This window comes from Melitaea cinxia, chromosome 22 (genome assembly GCF_905220565.1).
Source record: "Melitaea cinxia chromosome 22, ilMelCinx1.1, whole genome shotgun sequence".
In the NCBI taxonomy this organism is placed as follows: domain Eukaryota; kingdom Metazoa; phylum Arthropoda; class Insecta; order Lepidoptera; family Nymphalidae; genus Melitaea; species Melitaea cinxia.
Genome location: NC_059415.1, coordinates 853,392 through 866,989, shown reverse-complemented (window position 1 = coordinate 866,989; position 13,598 = coordinate 853,392). Strand labels below are relative to the sequence as shown.

General features: G+C 34.2%; 1 protein-coding gene across 1 annotated transcript in view; it reads right to left on the bottom strand.

Annotated features, from left to right (window-relative positions):
* Positions 1–13,329, bottom strand: part of LOC123664374 — a 117,039-nt gene extending 103,710 nt beyond the window's left edge. Inside the window, exon 1 of the mRNA XM_045598918.1 lies at positions 13,058–13,329. The gene's annotated coding sequence lies outside the window, so the exon portion shown is untranslated. The remainder of the gene's footprint in view (positions 1–13,057) is intronic.
* Between the last annotated feature and the right edge of the window lie 269 nt (positions 13,330–13,598).

Sequence of the window (13,598 nt, the reverse complement as noted above, 5' to 3'; positions counted from 1 at the left end):
TACTTTGTACTAAGTAAATTTATTTTTCACTTTTTAGTTTCCTTTTTGAAGTCGGTTTTTTTTTTTTGTTAAAAATTATTTTATATGTATAGGAATTGGTAAATAGCTTTAAATGTCGTTTCTTTGTTTTTTCAGGTAGGTTAAGGGTTTTTATAATTAATTTTGTATCATAATGTATTTATAAAGAAAAATTGTATAATAAAAATCTTTGTTTTTTCAGAGCAACACATTGCATAATTTTCCGATTCCAATTTTAAATAATCAACTAAGTCTTATAAAACGACATTTAAAGCCATTTACCAATTCCTATACATAAAATTAAAGATTTACTTTGTCTATTTTTTATTTATAAGGAAGATAATATCTTGGCAAACGAAGTGTGGGACGCTCCCCGACCCGCCGACGTAAGAATGCTGGTTTAGGCCGGGATATATAGCGTGAACTTGGGGTGGTCTTTGTCCAGCAGTGGACTTCAAAAGACGAACTGAGTGACTGACTGATACTATATATCCTTCTACACACTACGATTAGTATTTCGTACTATTATCTTAACCCATTGTACAAGTCGACCATTGTTTCGTATACACTGGCAGCATAAAAAAAGGCAATACAGTCAGCAAGACATTTAAAAAAATGTATTTGCATATAAAAACTTTTTTTTAGTAATAAAATTTGATATACTTTAATATAAGTAATTGCGCCTCTCTGTTCTACCCGCGTTTTTTCTCATCCATCATCATCATCATCATCATTTCAGCCTATCGCAGTCCACTGCTGGACATAGGCCTCTCCAAGTTCGCGCCAGACATCCCGGTTTTCCGCAATCCTCATCCAACCTACACCGGCAATCTTACGTAGATCGTCAGTCCAACGGGTCGGAGGACGTCCCACACTGCGTTTGCCAAGACGCGGTCTCCACTCCAGGACCCGTCTACTCCAACGGCCGTCGGTCCTGCGACACAGATGACCAACCCACTGCCACTTCAACTTGCTAATTCTGTGGGCTACGTCGGTTACTTTATCATCCATGAGAATGTCGAAATAAACGGTAGCCTTCTTATTTTGGACCTTCAGCTTAGCCGAGTTTTATAAGAATTAGCTATTCAATATTGTCATTTTGTTACGAGCGACTGGTGAAGTACCACACAGAAGACTACGGCCAAATAATACTGATTTCAAGTAGTGTTGAAGTCCTGTGTTGAGTAAGTGGGCAAGAGCTCGGGAGAGATCAGAGAGGGTCAGGAGTGTCAATAACGTATTTACAATGGATTTCGTGTAGCAACAGACTACACGAAACGGCCATTTGCTTGCCATCTAAAGTATAAAAAAAACATGTGTAATAACTCTACTGCTGAATCTTGTACTAATAGCAGATTATTAACCAAGGGGATAAAGCAGTGTCTTCTGTCGCGGGTGACGATTTAATCGCGAGCGTAACGAAGGACCCGAGGTTTACTCCCGAGCATAGCGAGGGATTTGAGTTCACCCAAGACTAAGAGAGAGTTACATTTTTGTTTGGTACATTTATTGTTGATGAGTTGATTTGAGTATTTCTCTGTTCTTGCGTCTGAGGAACTTGCGTTTCATTGTAGATAGTATACGTAAGAGATAGTGGTGGTGGTGCATCGTGAATTACGGACGAAGATAAGATGCCGAAAGTTGATGGTTGTGGCAATACGTATTCCTTTTTCAAAAAGATGTATAATGCTTTATATACAAACTCAATGGTGTAAACACATATGTAGTTCAGTATAAATTTCGGTAAGTATTCCAAATTTAAATCACATTCTCCCCCTAGAGGATGAATGAAATTCAGTACAATTTTCTTTCCCTGTTTTTAACAGATTAAAAATGACTATTGCTATGTTCGCTTTTTGTGGCATAGAATGTCACTTTTTTGAGCAAGTGGTACAAAAATATATTTTTTAATTTTCATGTAAAGACACTAGCTTGTTTAATTATAGGAACATTTCTGTTGACTGTACGTAAATGACTGGACAGGTGTAGAGTATGAGAAGTTACGCAAGATGTACCGACGAGATATATTATTGAGTTCCGTTGCGTTTGTATTATGTTCGTTAATTTGTTCTCGTATTGTTACCATTAATTCTATTCGGTATTTTATTGTATATCGCTTTTAATTACAAAGTTTTGAGGGTGTGATAATTTTAAGTACGATTTCAATTCGCCGCTCTAGTGTAATGATGCGTGTGCCGTGTCGGCGGCGCCTAAACATCGACCGTCATGTTACCCGACTAGAAAAAATTCAGGCTCAACCAGATCATGTATCGGGACCGGATTAAGATAGAATGAGGCATGCCAGATCCGGCAAGCTCTATCAGGACCAGGATCAGTAAGATTTAAATATGTAAGTATGTAAATGTGTATAATAAATGACGTAAGGAAATCTCATCTCATCTTGATCAGGTCCAGACAAATCTTCTTCGTTACACACCTTATCCGGTTCAGATCGGGCGTGTCCGGTCCGGTCCTGATAAGGAACACGAAAAAATGTCTACTCGGGTGAGCCTTACGCTCGTTTGTCGTTATTTGTTTGGTATTTAAAAAAAAGTCCTCATTCAGCCTCCACCGGCGTTCTTACGACCTCACCTTCTTGCTTAATATTAATCAGTACAAATTCCGTTCTCAATCAACTCTGCCGCTATAAAAGGCTCAACGCAGTTACACACTACATAATACACATAAATAAATTAAACGCGAATTCCGTAATAAATAATCTAAGCGCGGTCATTACTTAAGAAACTGCGTTCTCTCACGCATATTATCTCTGTACGTGATCTGCTGTTTCTAAACGGCGACACTATTGTCATACCGGCCGAGGTGGCAACATACGTAATGCTAAGTTTCGCTTATTATGTCATTTTATAATTATTTTTAACATATCGCAACTTTATAATACATAAATATGTTTTTTTTTTAATAAAACTTCTTTACGCAAGCTTGACTTGAGGAGTAAGCTGGTGAGTGCGTGACGAGAGCGTTACGAAAAGCCCGATTAGGGCGAGGCGAACGGAAATTGAGAAGGATGGAGATAAAAGTTAGTGCAAATAAAAAGAGACAGAGTTACGTATCATAAGTTTCACTTCAATCGTGTGGTCTATTAGCACACTCGTTTTTTTGTATTCTTGTTTGCACTGATTTCGTTTTTATATTAATTGTAATATATTAAGATCGCCGCTAGCGTAATAAACATTTGCTATGACGTTTTCCAGTTACAGAATCGGTATTTTCAACAGATAATTGTATTTGTTATTGTTGGATTATCTGTGGCTATTGTGAATTAAATACCTGGTCAAAATACTTGGTTGAAATTATCACAGATATATTTCTGTTACCGCTATAACAATAATGACTAAAAAACAAGATAAAATGAATATTTAAGGGGGCTCCCATACAAAAAAAAGTATTTTTTTTGCCGTTTTGATAGCTTGCCGTATAGATAATGGTATGGAGTCTTCGTGCGCGAGTCCACTCGCACTTGGCCACAGTATTATTATAGCGTACCTAATGAATTGATGTAATAGCGGAAATGCAAAAAAAAAATTGGAATTAGGTAAGTGAGAATTTGTATGGAAATCCGCAATTGTACATTTTCTCGTGTTCTAGGATTTTTCACAATAATTGGAGATAAACGCGTGACACCTTATTATATAGGCTTTTGATTAGTATCTTCTAGACAAAATTATGTAAAAAAAATTACCAAAACCCATAAAACAGGCTAAGTGCAAAATAGGTCAAAAATTAAGAGGAGTTATGGATATTAGTATTCTTATTACGTACTTTAGTGCAATAGAATTATCCAGAAATATTTCTATTTTACTATGATATAATTACAAGGTTATAGAAAAGGTGGACTTATCTCTGAAAGGGATCTCTTCCTGGGAACCAAAGGTCATGAGAAAGAGTTTCGTATAGCGGGACAAACAGTGCAAGAAGTGTTAATTTAAAGACGAAAAAAAAACATATTAATAAGAATAATAATATACAAGTACATATATATAACAAGATTGCTAACAACATGCTATTTAATTAGATGTTAAATTCCTAACACTTATCTATGGTTACACCACAATTATCTATGGTTTTTTTATAATTTAAATTGTATTCCTATTAAGGTTACCTAAGACACTCCTCGGAAATGGAAAACTAAGAACAGCACAGGTTTTTAAATTATAAAGAATATAAAAACAAATTTAATAGAAATCAATAATAAGCGCTATATGACCATAAGTTAATATTAAATTATGATGATAATTCTGTAAAGCTGCTATTGAAACTTTGAATGGCAGTAGGAATTTCATACAACAGCTTAATCCTCGCATCAAGTTGTTAAGCTGTATCAGTTTATGGGCCTGTTTCACCGTTTGTAGATAACGCTATTTGACGGATGACGCTATTCAATAAAAGTTTTTGATATATTATTCTTTTTTACCATCGAATACCATTGCATTCATGAGATATTTCTATTCGCAAATGTGAATCTAAAAATAGTAGTTGATTAATTGAGATGAGAACCTAATGTCCTATTCTACCTTCTGCTGTTAGGTATATTCGTAACTTATTTGCAGGATAAACTTTAACCAGTGAAATCGACTAAAAACCCTTTTGTGTAAAAATCGTCAATATCTGCGCAAGCGAAGCTGTGGGCAAATATTGTTTACATGCGATCGACAACAACCTAGTTGTATTATTATCTTATGTCTCACGCAGTATGAGGCTTTAACTACTTATAATATTTTATTTAGAAACTGCGAGTTTCTTTTGCGATTACCTTTTAGTTATCAGCACGGATATGGAGCGCTGACCTCCAAATTTATTTCTACGCTTTAAAGATATAGATATTTAATCAGTACTAAATACCTATTTTTTATTGCATTAAAAAAACTATTTTCTGTTTGTGACCTCTGCACGATGCGCATCCACACTCTCGTCGAGCGCTGAATTTCCGTGCCGACTTTTATTCCATCCGCCAAACGTGGAGCAGCGTGATGGTTTAAGCTCTGATCCTTCTACATGGGTAAAGAGGCCTATGTCCAGTAGAGAGATATTACCTACATACAGGCTGAAGAGTTGTAGCGTTTATGACTTTCATCCACTCAATTATGCCGTACTGAATATTAAAACCCGCCTGCCTGCGGGCGAAACACATGAGTTCACGCCATTTTTTGGCACAAACTTATGGATACATATGTCCAACAGTGGACTACGATAGGCTGAAATGATGATGAATAATGAATATTAAAATAAAAAATAAGCAAACATTACCTGGCTTCAGTGTCGATTACAGACAGAGAGCTATTTTTTTTAAAATACGTATACGTAGAGTAAGTCTAGAGTCTAATAAGTCTAAATAACAATCTGATAAGATGTCAACGGCTTACCCACAGAAAATTTGAAATTGAATTAATGTAAACATAATTTTTTAATCTTATTTATACTCGCATTGTAAAGAGGAAAAAGACAAATTTTAAAAACGTCTCTTTTATACACGTTTAACTATACCCTACCTAATGTATCATCGGTAATAAAATATAAATATTTGTTTTATATTTTTAAACACACCGATATGCTATTTAATTTTTTTTAATTCAATACCTACTATTAGTTCACACTTTTTTACCTATTCATTACTAGCTGACCCGGCGAACTTCGTATCGCCTAACAGTGACTTTTAAGTATTATCACAAATCTTTTGTATGGGAGTATAGAAAAGTGTTGTTTTTAGACTTTTTCAGGAAATTTAATTTTTTTTTTTTTTTAGAATTTTTCTCTCCGTAAGAACCATCCTCGTACTTCAAGGAATATTTAAAAAAAAGAATTAGCGAAATCGGTCCAACCGTTCTCGAGTTTTGCGCTTAGCAACACATTCAGCGACTCATTTTTATATTATAGATTTCAATCTCTATTAAATACTTTTTAGTTAAAATTTTCTTGTACTGTAGTAAATAATAATTCTTGACTTCCCAGTTGTCAGAGTAGTAGGTCAACACCTATGTAGGTATTTCCTTTAATTTTTTATGTTGCTTGCTATAAATTACTAGACAAAAACTTTAATAGTACATCCACAATCCACATACCATTAAAAAGTAAAAAAAAAGTTTTTAAAATATGCATTTCCCACGGGAAGCTCAATACTAAACATTATAATGCAGTAGCCGTAGACCATTAATATACACGAAAATTGAACGCTTGTAATAAAATTTCTTTTAAAATTGTATAAATTTATTAAACAGGTTCTTTATTTATCACAATCGCGGTCGTTACAGGTACTTATAACGAATAAATCTTGTTTGGTGATAGTGGTCTGGGAGCTGGAGTCTAAAATTCCCGTTACAATAAGAATTATTTATTTGTGATATTGGCTTACAAAAAAAAAAAAACGAGTGTGCTTTAGACCATACCACTGAAGTAATACATCTTTAGCTCCATCTAACTTATATCTCCCTCTCAACATCCGTTCGCCTCGCCCGATCACACTTTTCGAAATGCATTAACCAGCCTACTCCCTAAGTCAAGCGTGCGTAAGTTTTACTTTAAAAAAAGGCGGAAAGAAAGAAAAAGAGTTTGTATGATTAATCAATTAAAAAAGCTTAGTCTCCCTGGCTGACTTGTCAATTAATCGAAGTATACAATGTATCAATCGAAATCATATTATTTAATTGATGAGATAGAACAAAAATAGCCTTACTTAAATTTGACGACGCGTTGGCGCAGCGGCCATAGCACTGGCTGTTGCGCTGGCGGTCGCGGGTTCAATTCCCGCTCACGACGGAAATTGTATCGGCCATATAGATGTTTGTCGTGGTCTGGGCAAGCACAACGCTTGTGTATTGTGTGTATTTCCGGACCACAGGAGAAAATCCTACTGGGGGCCGTCGAGTGTGAAGCGTTTATTTATTTATTTATTTATTAAAATAATAATAAATATTTAGTTTCACAGACAACTGCCCCAAGAATAAAAAATATAATTTTCGATAAAGAGAACGCAACACAAACGCCTAAACCACACCAACCATCTGAGTAACCTATACGGTTTTTATAAAAGTAACTTAAGTTTCTTAATGATTTTTTTTTACAGAACACATTAATTATTTAAAAAACACATAGTTTATAAGTATATATAGTAACGACTCATATGTGCTTTTGAAGCCGACTTGAATAAATAATTTTTTGACATTTGCTTCAAGCGAAGATGGAATACGAGCCTCTAAAGTCAAGCCAGCTCCTAGTGTAAGCTATGGCGTGACGTCACCAGTCGTGGTTCACAATTTACATATAAAGTCTATTATGTAAGAGAAAGTTCTCATAAAGCATTCGAGAGTTTATTTTTAAACGAGCATTTCTCATAGTTTAGTGGATTTTTTGTTTGTATTTTAAATCTTATATTTTGCACATAACTGTGATATGACATTTGAAACACGACCCTAACTGTATATAATCTCTTCTCTCTTTATATATAGTTATTATATATACAGCTAAGTAACTGAAACAAAATCATCAGCTTATAAAAATTAGTACAAAATGTGCTTTTTAGCTTTACGATCTAAACAACTCAAGAGAACTTTACTGAATTTCGGTAGAAAAAGCACGTTACTTGCACATGCTATGAACTCAAATCATATGTTATTAAAATTCGTTCAGTAGTTTCGACGTGATACGAGATGCAGATATATAGATAGAAAAAAAAAAAACGGAATAATTTACCTATTTTTTTAGTGTTATATCGATTATGGTGATCCCTCCAAACATTTTATAAATTTCTTCAATGTTGTGAACATTAGACCTGTTAAGGTCTTATTAAAATTATAGATTTCACATCATCTGTATAACATCATCTTCCTGCCCTTAACCCACTTATGTAGGGTCGGCACAACATGTTTTCCTCTTCCATTCCTCTCTATTATTCGTCACTTCAGTGCTTACTCCTTTCTTTCTCATATCCTCACTCACACAATCCATCCATCGCTTTTTCGGTCTGCCGATCGCTTTTCGTCCTTCAACATTCATCCCTAACATTATTTTACCAATATAGCGTTTATCCCTCCTCATTACACCCATACCACGCTATCCTATTGCTCCTCATTTTCTCTGTCACGGGTGCTACTTTCAAACTTCCCCTTATATACTCATTTCTAATCCGATCTTTCCTCGTTACCAGAGAACTAATCATACATACGTCTCTTCAAACGGAGAAAAACTTTAATATTATAATAAAACACATATTTTTTAAAAATATTAATTTTTATAAATATTAGTTAGGTACAACTGAAGTTTGTTGCCGATTCTTCCCTGCAGAATCTACATTCCATATCGATGGTAACTATAATTAACTAGCCGTGCACCGCGGTTTCAGTCGCGTTGATTTTAGGAAAAAAATAGCCTTACGTAGTAAGTACACTATTTAACACAAATATAATTTTTCAATTCGAAACAGAAGTTCCTGACATTAGCGCGTTTAAGCAAACAAACAAACGTTTCGGCTTTATAATATTAACAAAGATTAACTAGCTGACTCCGCAAACGTTATTTTGCCGTATATGTTATTAGCCCCTTAAACTCCCCCCCCCCCCCGCTCCTTATAAATTAGGGGTATGAAAAATAGATGTTGGCCGATTCTCAAAGTTACCCGTTATGCACACAAAATTTCATAAAAATCGTTCCAGCCGTTTCTGAGGAGTATAAGATAACATTGTGACAAAAGAATTTTATATATAAGACTAGCTGACCCCGCAAACGTTGTTTTGCTATAATATGTTAGTAACCCCCCTTAACCCCCCCCCCCCCCCCCCTATAACTTAGGGGTATGAAAAATAGATAATGACAGATTCTCAAACAAATCGGTCCAACCGTTTCGGAGGAGTATTTTAACTAACATTGTGACACGAGAATTTTATATGTAAGATTGGTACAATTACGATACAAAATTGCTTTTGAAGTTCGCTTGAATAATGTAAATTTTGATTTAACACACACACACACTAGTAACACATATAGATATTACTACCAAGTTACGCAAAAATATAATAATGTAATAATTATTAGCAAGCGTTCATATGTCTGGTCATGTGTTAAATATCTTGTCGCAACGTGCCACTGGGTTCACGAACCGATGCGGAATTTGAATTATTCGTGTTTATATTGGACTTTTTACCTGACCGAGCGCAAAGATTACAAATAAAATATGTAGTATTTGTATGCTAAATACAAAACATTATAAATAGATAAATAATAATGTTTCCTTGACCAATATACAAAAAATATGTGTAGTAATATTTTAAAGCTGAAAAGTTTGATTTTTCGTTTGTTTAAACGCACTAAACTACAGGAGCTAGTGATTCGAAATTCGAATTGAAAAATTATTTTTGTGTTGGTAAGTTCGAATGAGGAAGGCTATAAGTCTATATTATATTTAAGTGTGTTTTTTTTCAAATTAAAACGATCGAAAGATATTCAAAGGTTTCATTGTAAAAAGTGCAATTTCTTCTAGACATACTGAGTATAGGACAGCAGTGGTTAGGAGTGTACTTATATTAGAAAACAATAAAGAAGGATCTAAGATTAATAGCGTACTTACTACACTAGTGACTTTCGATTTATTTATTTTTTACAATGTTATATACTTTTTTATCTATGATATTAGCAACTGAATGCTTGTGTTATTGGTAACAGCCGACTGATACATCTTCATTTTTTTTTGTTCTCAATAAATACCTACATATAAATAAATATCACACTCTCGAGGCGAGAATCGAACCCACAACCCCCGGAGCCGAAAGCAAGGTCACTACAAAGTGCCCCAACAGTCTAGTCACCTATTTCTAATTAACTTCAATAATGACAGTCGGTAGTATCATGTTCCTGTTAGTAACGACGATATCAACGCGTATAAAGCAATCCTATTTAACAGAATTAATATTTACTGGACTCATAAAAATGTTCTTTTTATTTCTTTTTTCTATACTTCATTAACTTATGTTCGTGTCATTATTATACTGTTTACATTATTTCAAATAACATGTTTTATAGTTATTTGCACACAAAAACCCTTAAACAATAATAAATAATTAAAACCACACTAGGATTTATTCGTGTACCTACTATCTGCCCGGACAGACTTTGTTCTGTCAAAAGTTGATAGTAATTATTATTTTTTATTTAATGTTTTAAGTATTAAAACCCTCCGTAGGCCTTCAGTATACAAAAATATAAATTAGGCGAATCGGTCGAGCTATTGCTCGAGTTATGCGCTTAGCAACATTCATTTTTAATTATAAGAGGTACAGAAACAGACAACATAACAAGCTAGGTCTACACCTAGGTCGCTCCTTCTCTTATAAATATAACAAATGTTACCAACACTTAAAATTAAAAGATAATTTTTAAAACGATATTGATTTTAAACAGTTTTTAAAGAGGCATATAAATAAGTAATGTATAAGTAAAGTTTGTGCAGTCCTTGTGGGTCCCCACCGTGCCTCGGAGAGCACGTTAAGCCGTCGGTCCCGGTTGTTATCACGTACACCTGATTGCGATCGTTACTCATAGTAGGAAATATATCCGCCAACCCGCAGTGGAGCAGCGTGGTGGATTAAGCTCTGATCCTTCTCTTATATGGGGAAAGAGGCCTATGCCTAGTAGTGGGATATTACAGGCTAAAGCGATATAAATAAGTAATAGTTAGTAACGAACAGAAATTAAAACAAAGGAAGAAATTTAATTCATCGATTGCCACGTTCCTGTTGACTATGGGAGCATGGAAATTATTGAAGTTTCGTAACTTATGCAACACGGCGAGTTTTGACGGAATAGAGCGAATGAATATCTTTAACATACATACACATACGGTCGTCTGTTTTGAAGATACGCAAACTAATTCAATTTAGTTATTTAAAAATTGCTGTGTCGTTACGGCATTAAGAAAATAGCCACCCCTCTCTTCCCGTGAGTGTCGTAAGAGGCGACTAAGGGATAACACAGTTCCACTACCATCTTGGAACTTAAAAAGCAAGATCACCATCTAAATACTGGCTTTGAAATACACAGGCCGAAGACGGGCAGCAGTGGTGCGCCAAAGCCAGCCCTGCGTGGCCCTATCACCAACCCGCCTGACCAGCGTCGTGGTAACTATATGGGCAACACACATGAGTACATGCCATTAAGGCGCGAACTTGTGGAGGCCTATGTCCAGCAGTGGACTGCGATAGGCTGAAGTGATGATGATGATTTAAAAATTAGTGTATGGATTTGTATATTTGACGCTAGAAAATTAGGATTCTGTTATTTTAAAAGAAGCGCTCAGAGTTACGTCAAATAAATTGTTAAAAAATTAAATGAGGTATTGTATATGTAGTTACTAGCTGACCCCGGAAATGTTGTTTTGCCATATATCTTATTAAACCCCTTAATCCCCCCTCTCCTACAACTTAGGGGTATGAAAAATAAATGTTGTTCGATTCTCAGATCTACCCGATATGCACACAAAATTTCATGAGAATCGGTCAAGCCGTTTCGAAGGAGTTTAACTACAAACACCGCGACACGAGAATTTTATATATAAGATTAAAGATTTGTTACACGTCGGAGAGAAATTAGTACTCGTAGAACTTATTCTTAGTAGTAGAGCCTTTAATATAAACAGAGCACTAAGTCCGGAACTCTATATATGAGCTTGGTTAGCTTAGGCTAGGAAGTCACCTCTTAAATGTAGTTTATCTATCCGTTAAAGGCATTGAAAATTATTTGAGCAATGTATTTAATTATCTTAATATAAAACAAAGTAATCTTTTTATCTCAATTTATACAAACGTCACATTTATACATACTTATACGTTATAAAAGATTATAAATAAATATTTTTTTTGTCGTGTTAGGCAATTTTATCTTTTATTATATTTTTAATCTATCAAGCAAAAACAAATGAATCAACTGTAATGAAACTCGGTAAGCGTAATGTTTTTTTATTTTATATAGGTATATTGTTTTAAACTTTTAACTTTTTTTTAGAATGTAGATATAATTTTTTGACGTTTGTTATGTGGATATTATCAACTTATTACGATTATATTTCCTCTCCTCCTCTATTGGGTGTTCCTGGACAGACGATGTACGTAAGATTGCCGGTTGAGGCTGGATGAGAATTGCGGAAAACCGGGATGTCAGCCGCGAACTTGGGGATGCCAATGTCCAACCGTAAATCGCGATAGGCTGAACTGATGACTGACTGATGGGTGTTTGTTGATTTTTTAAGGCGAAGCCGCGGCTTAGAGCTGTTGTTATAAAATGTTGAACTACTTTTCATTTCGTTCGTGAATAGTTTTACTCAACTTTACCGACATTTAGAATATTGTAATACATATTATATAACTAGCCACACATTGTGTTAGCGTTACATACATAACCACAGCAATTTATTTAAAGGCTCAGCAAGTGTTTTTCACACAAAAAAAAATTAATGTTTAAAAACTTTTTCTATCAGGTAAATTTTGCAATATACATTATTCCGTATCAAGTTTAAATGTTTTAAATTACTATTTACAACTATTCTATACAAGAAACTTATAATTTTGTTCTATACTTATAATTAGTAAAGTAGAGAGTGTAATAGCCGCAGGCGCCACTTGTCTAAATTTCACACCTACATTCTGTGGAACCGAACCTGCGACCTCCGATTTCGTTTTTTTAACCTTCATATTTTTTTTACTCAGTATATAAGAATTTGTATTTAACTTGTGCATATAAGTACATATTTACAATAATGAGATCACATGTAAATCCGGGTATATTATGATCAATATATTGTAACAAAAATGGTTTTACGCCGTAATTAAAATTCGTTATTTTCAGAAAAAAATACTTAAATAGATGTATATTACTTAGTCACATAATTTTCTAACGACATTATAACTATAAACTTTTATCCATGTGAAGTGACACTGGCTAATAATAAATTATTGAAAAAAAAAACAACGTTTAATTGAAAGTGAACGCAATAAAACAACGCAAATAAAAACTATTTAAAATTTGAAACACAACTCACCTCACGAATCGGAATCCAATAAAACTCAAATCGTTATAAACAGAAGATTCTCTCAAAGAATCTACGTAAGAATTTAAAACATTCAGTTTCTAGTACTTTAAAGAAATAATACACACACGAAAATTTAATTAATCGATATAAAACATCTTTTCACAAACTTTTTTGATTAGTTCTTTATTATTTACAACGTTAAATTTATTGCGCGGGAAATATAAATAAATTAACACTCGACGCATGCGCAACACGACAAAACCTTTTCCTTGCAAATGGACGACTGGTCTCAAAGCCAATCGCTAACTTACATTCTCTTAAAATTGTTGATAACGCGACTGTGTTAAATCGTCACTTCAAACTTCAGAACATGACTGTTGAAGATGACTTTTCTTTTAGCGAGGTTATACAGGTAAATTTTTAAAATCTTAAACGATTTCTTGCTTTGTGGCGATGAAATAAAGATGTTTATTGCTTGTTTGTTAAAATTAAAAATTGCAAAAGAAATTTAAGTTCACAGCACGACACGTAAAGTATGTATTCGTTTAGC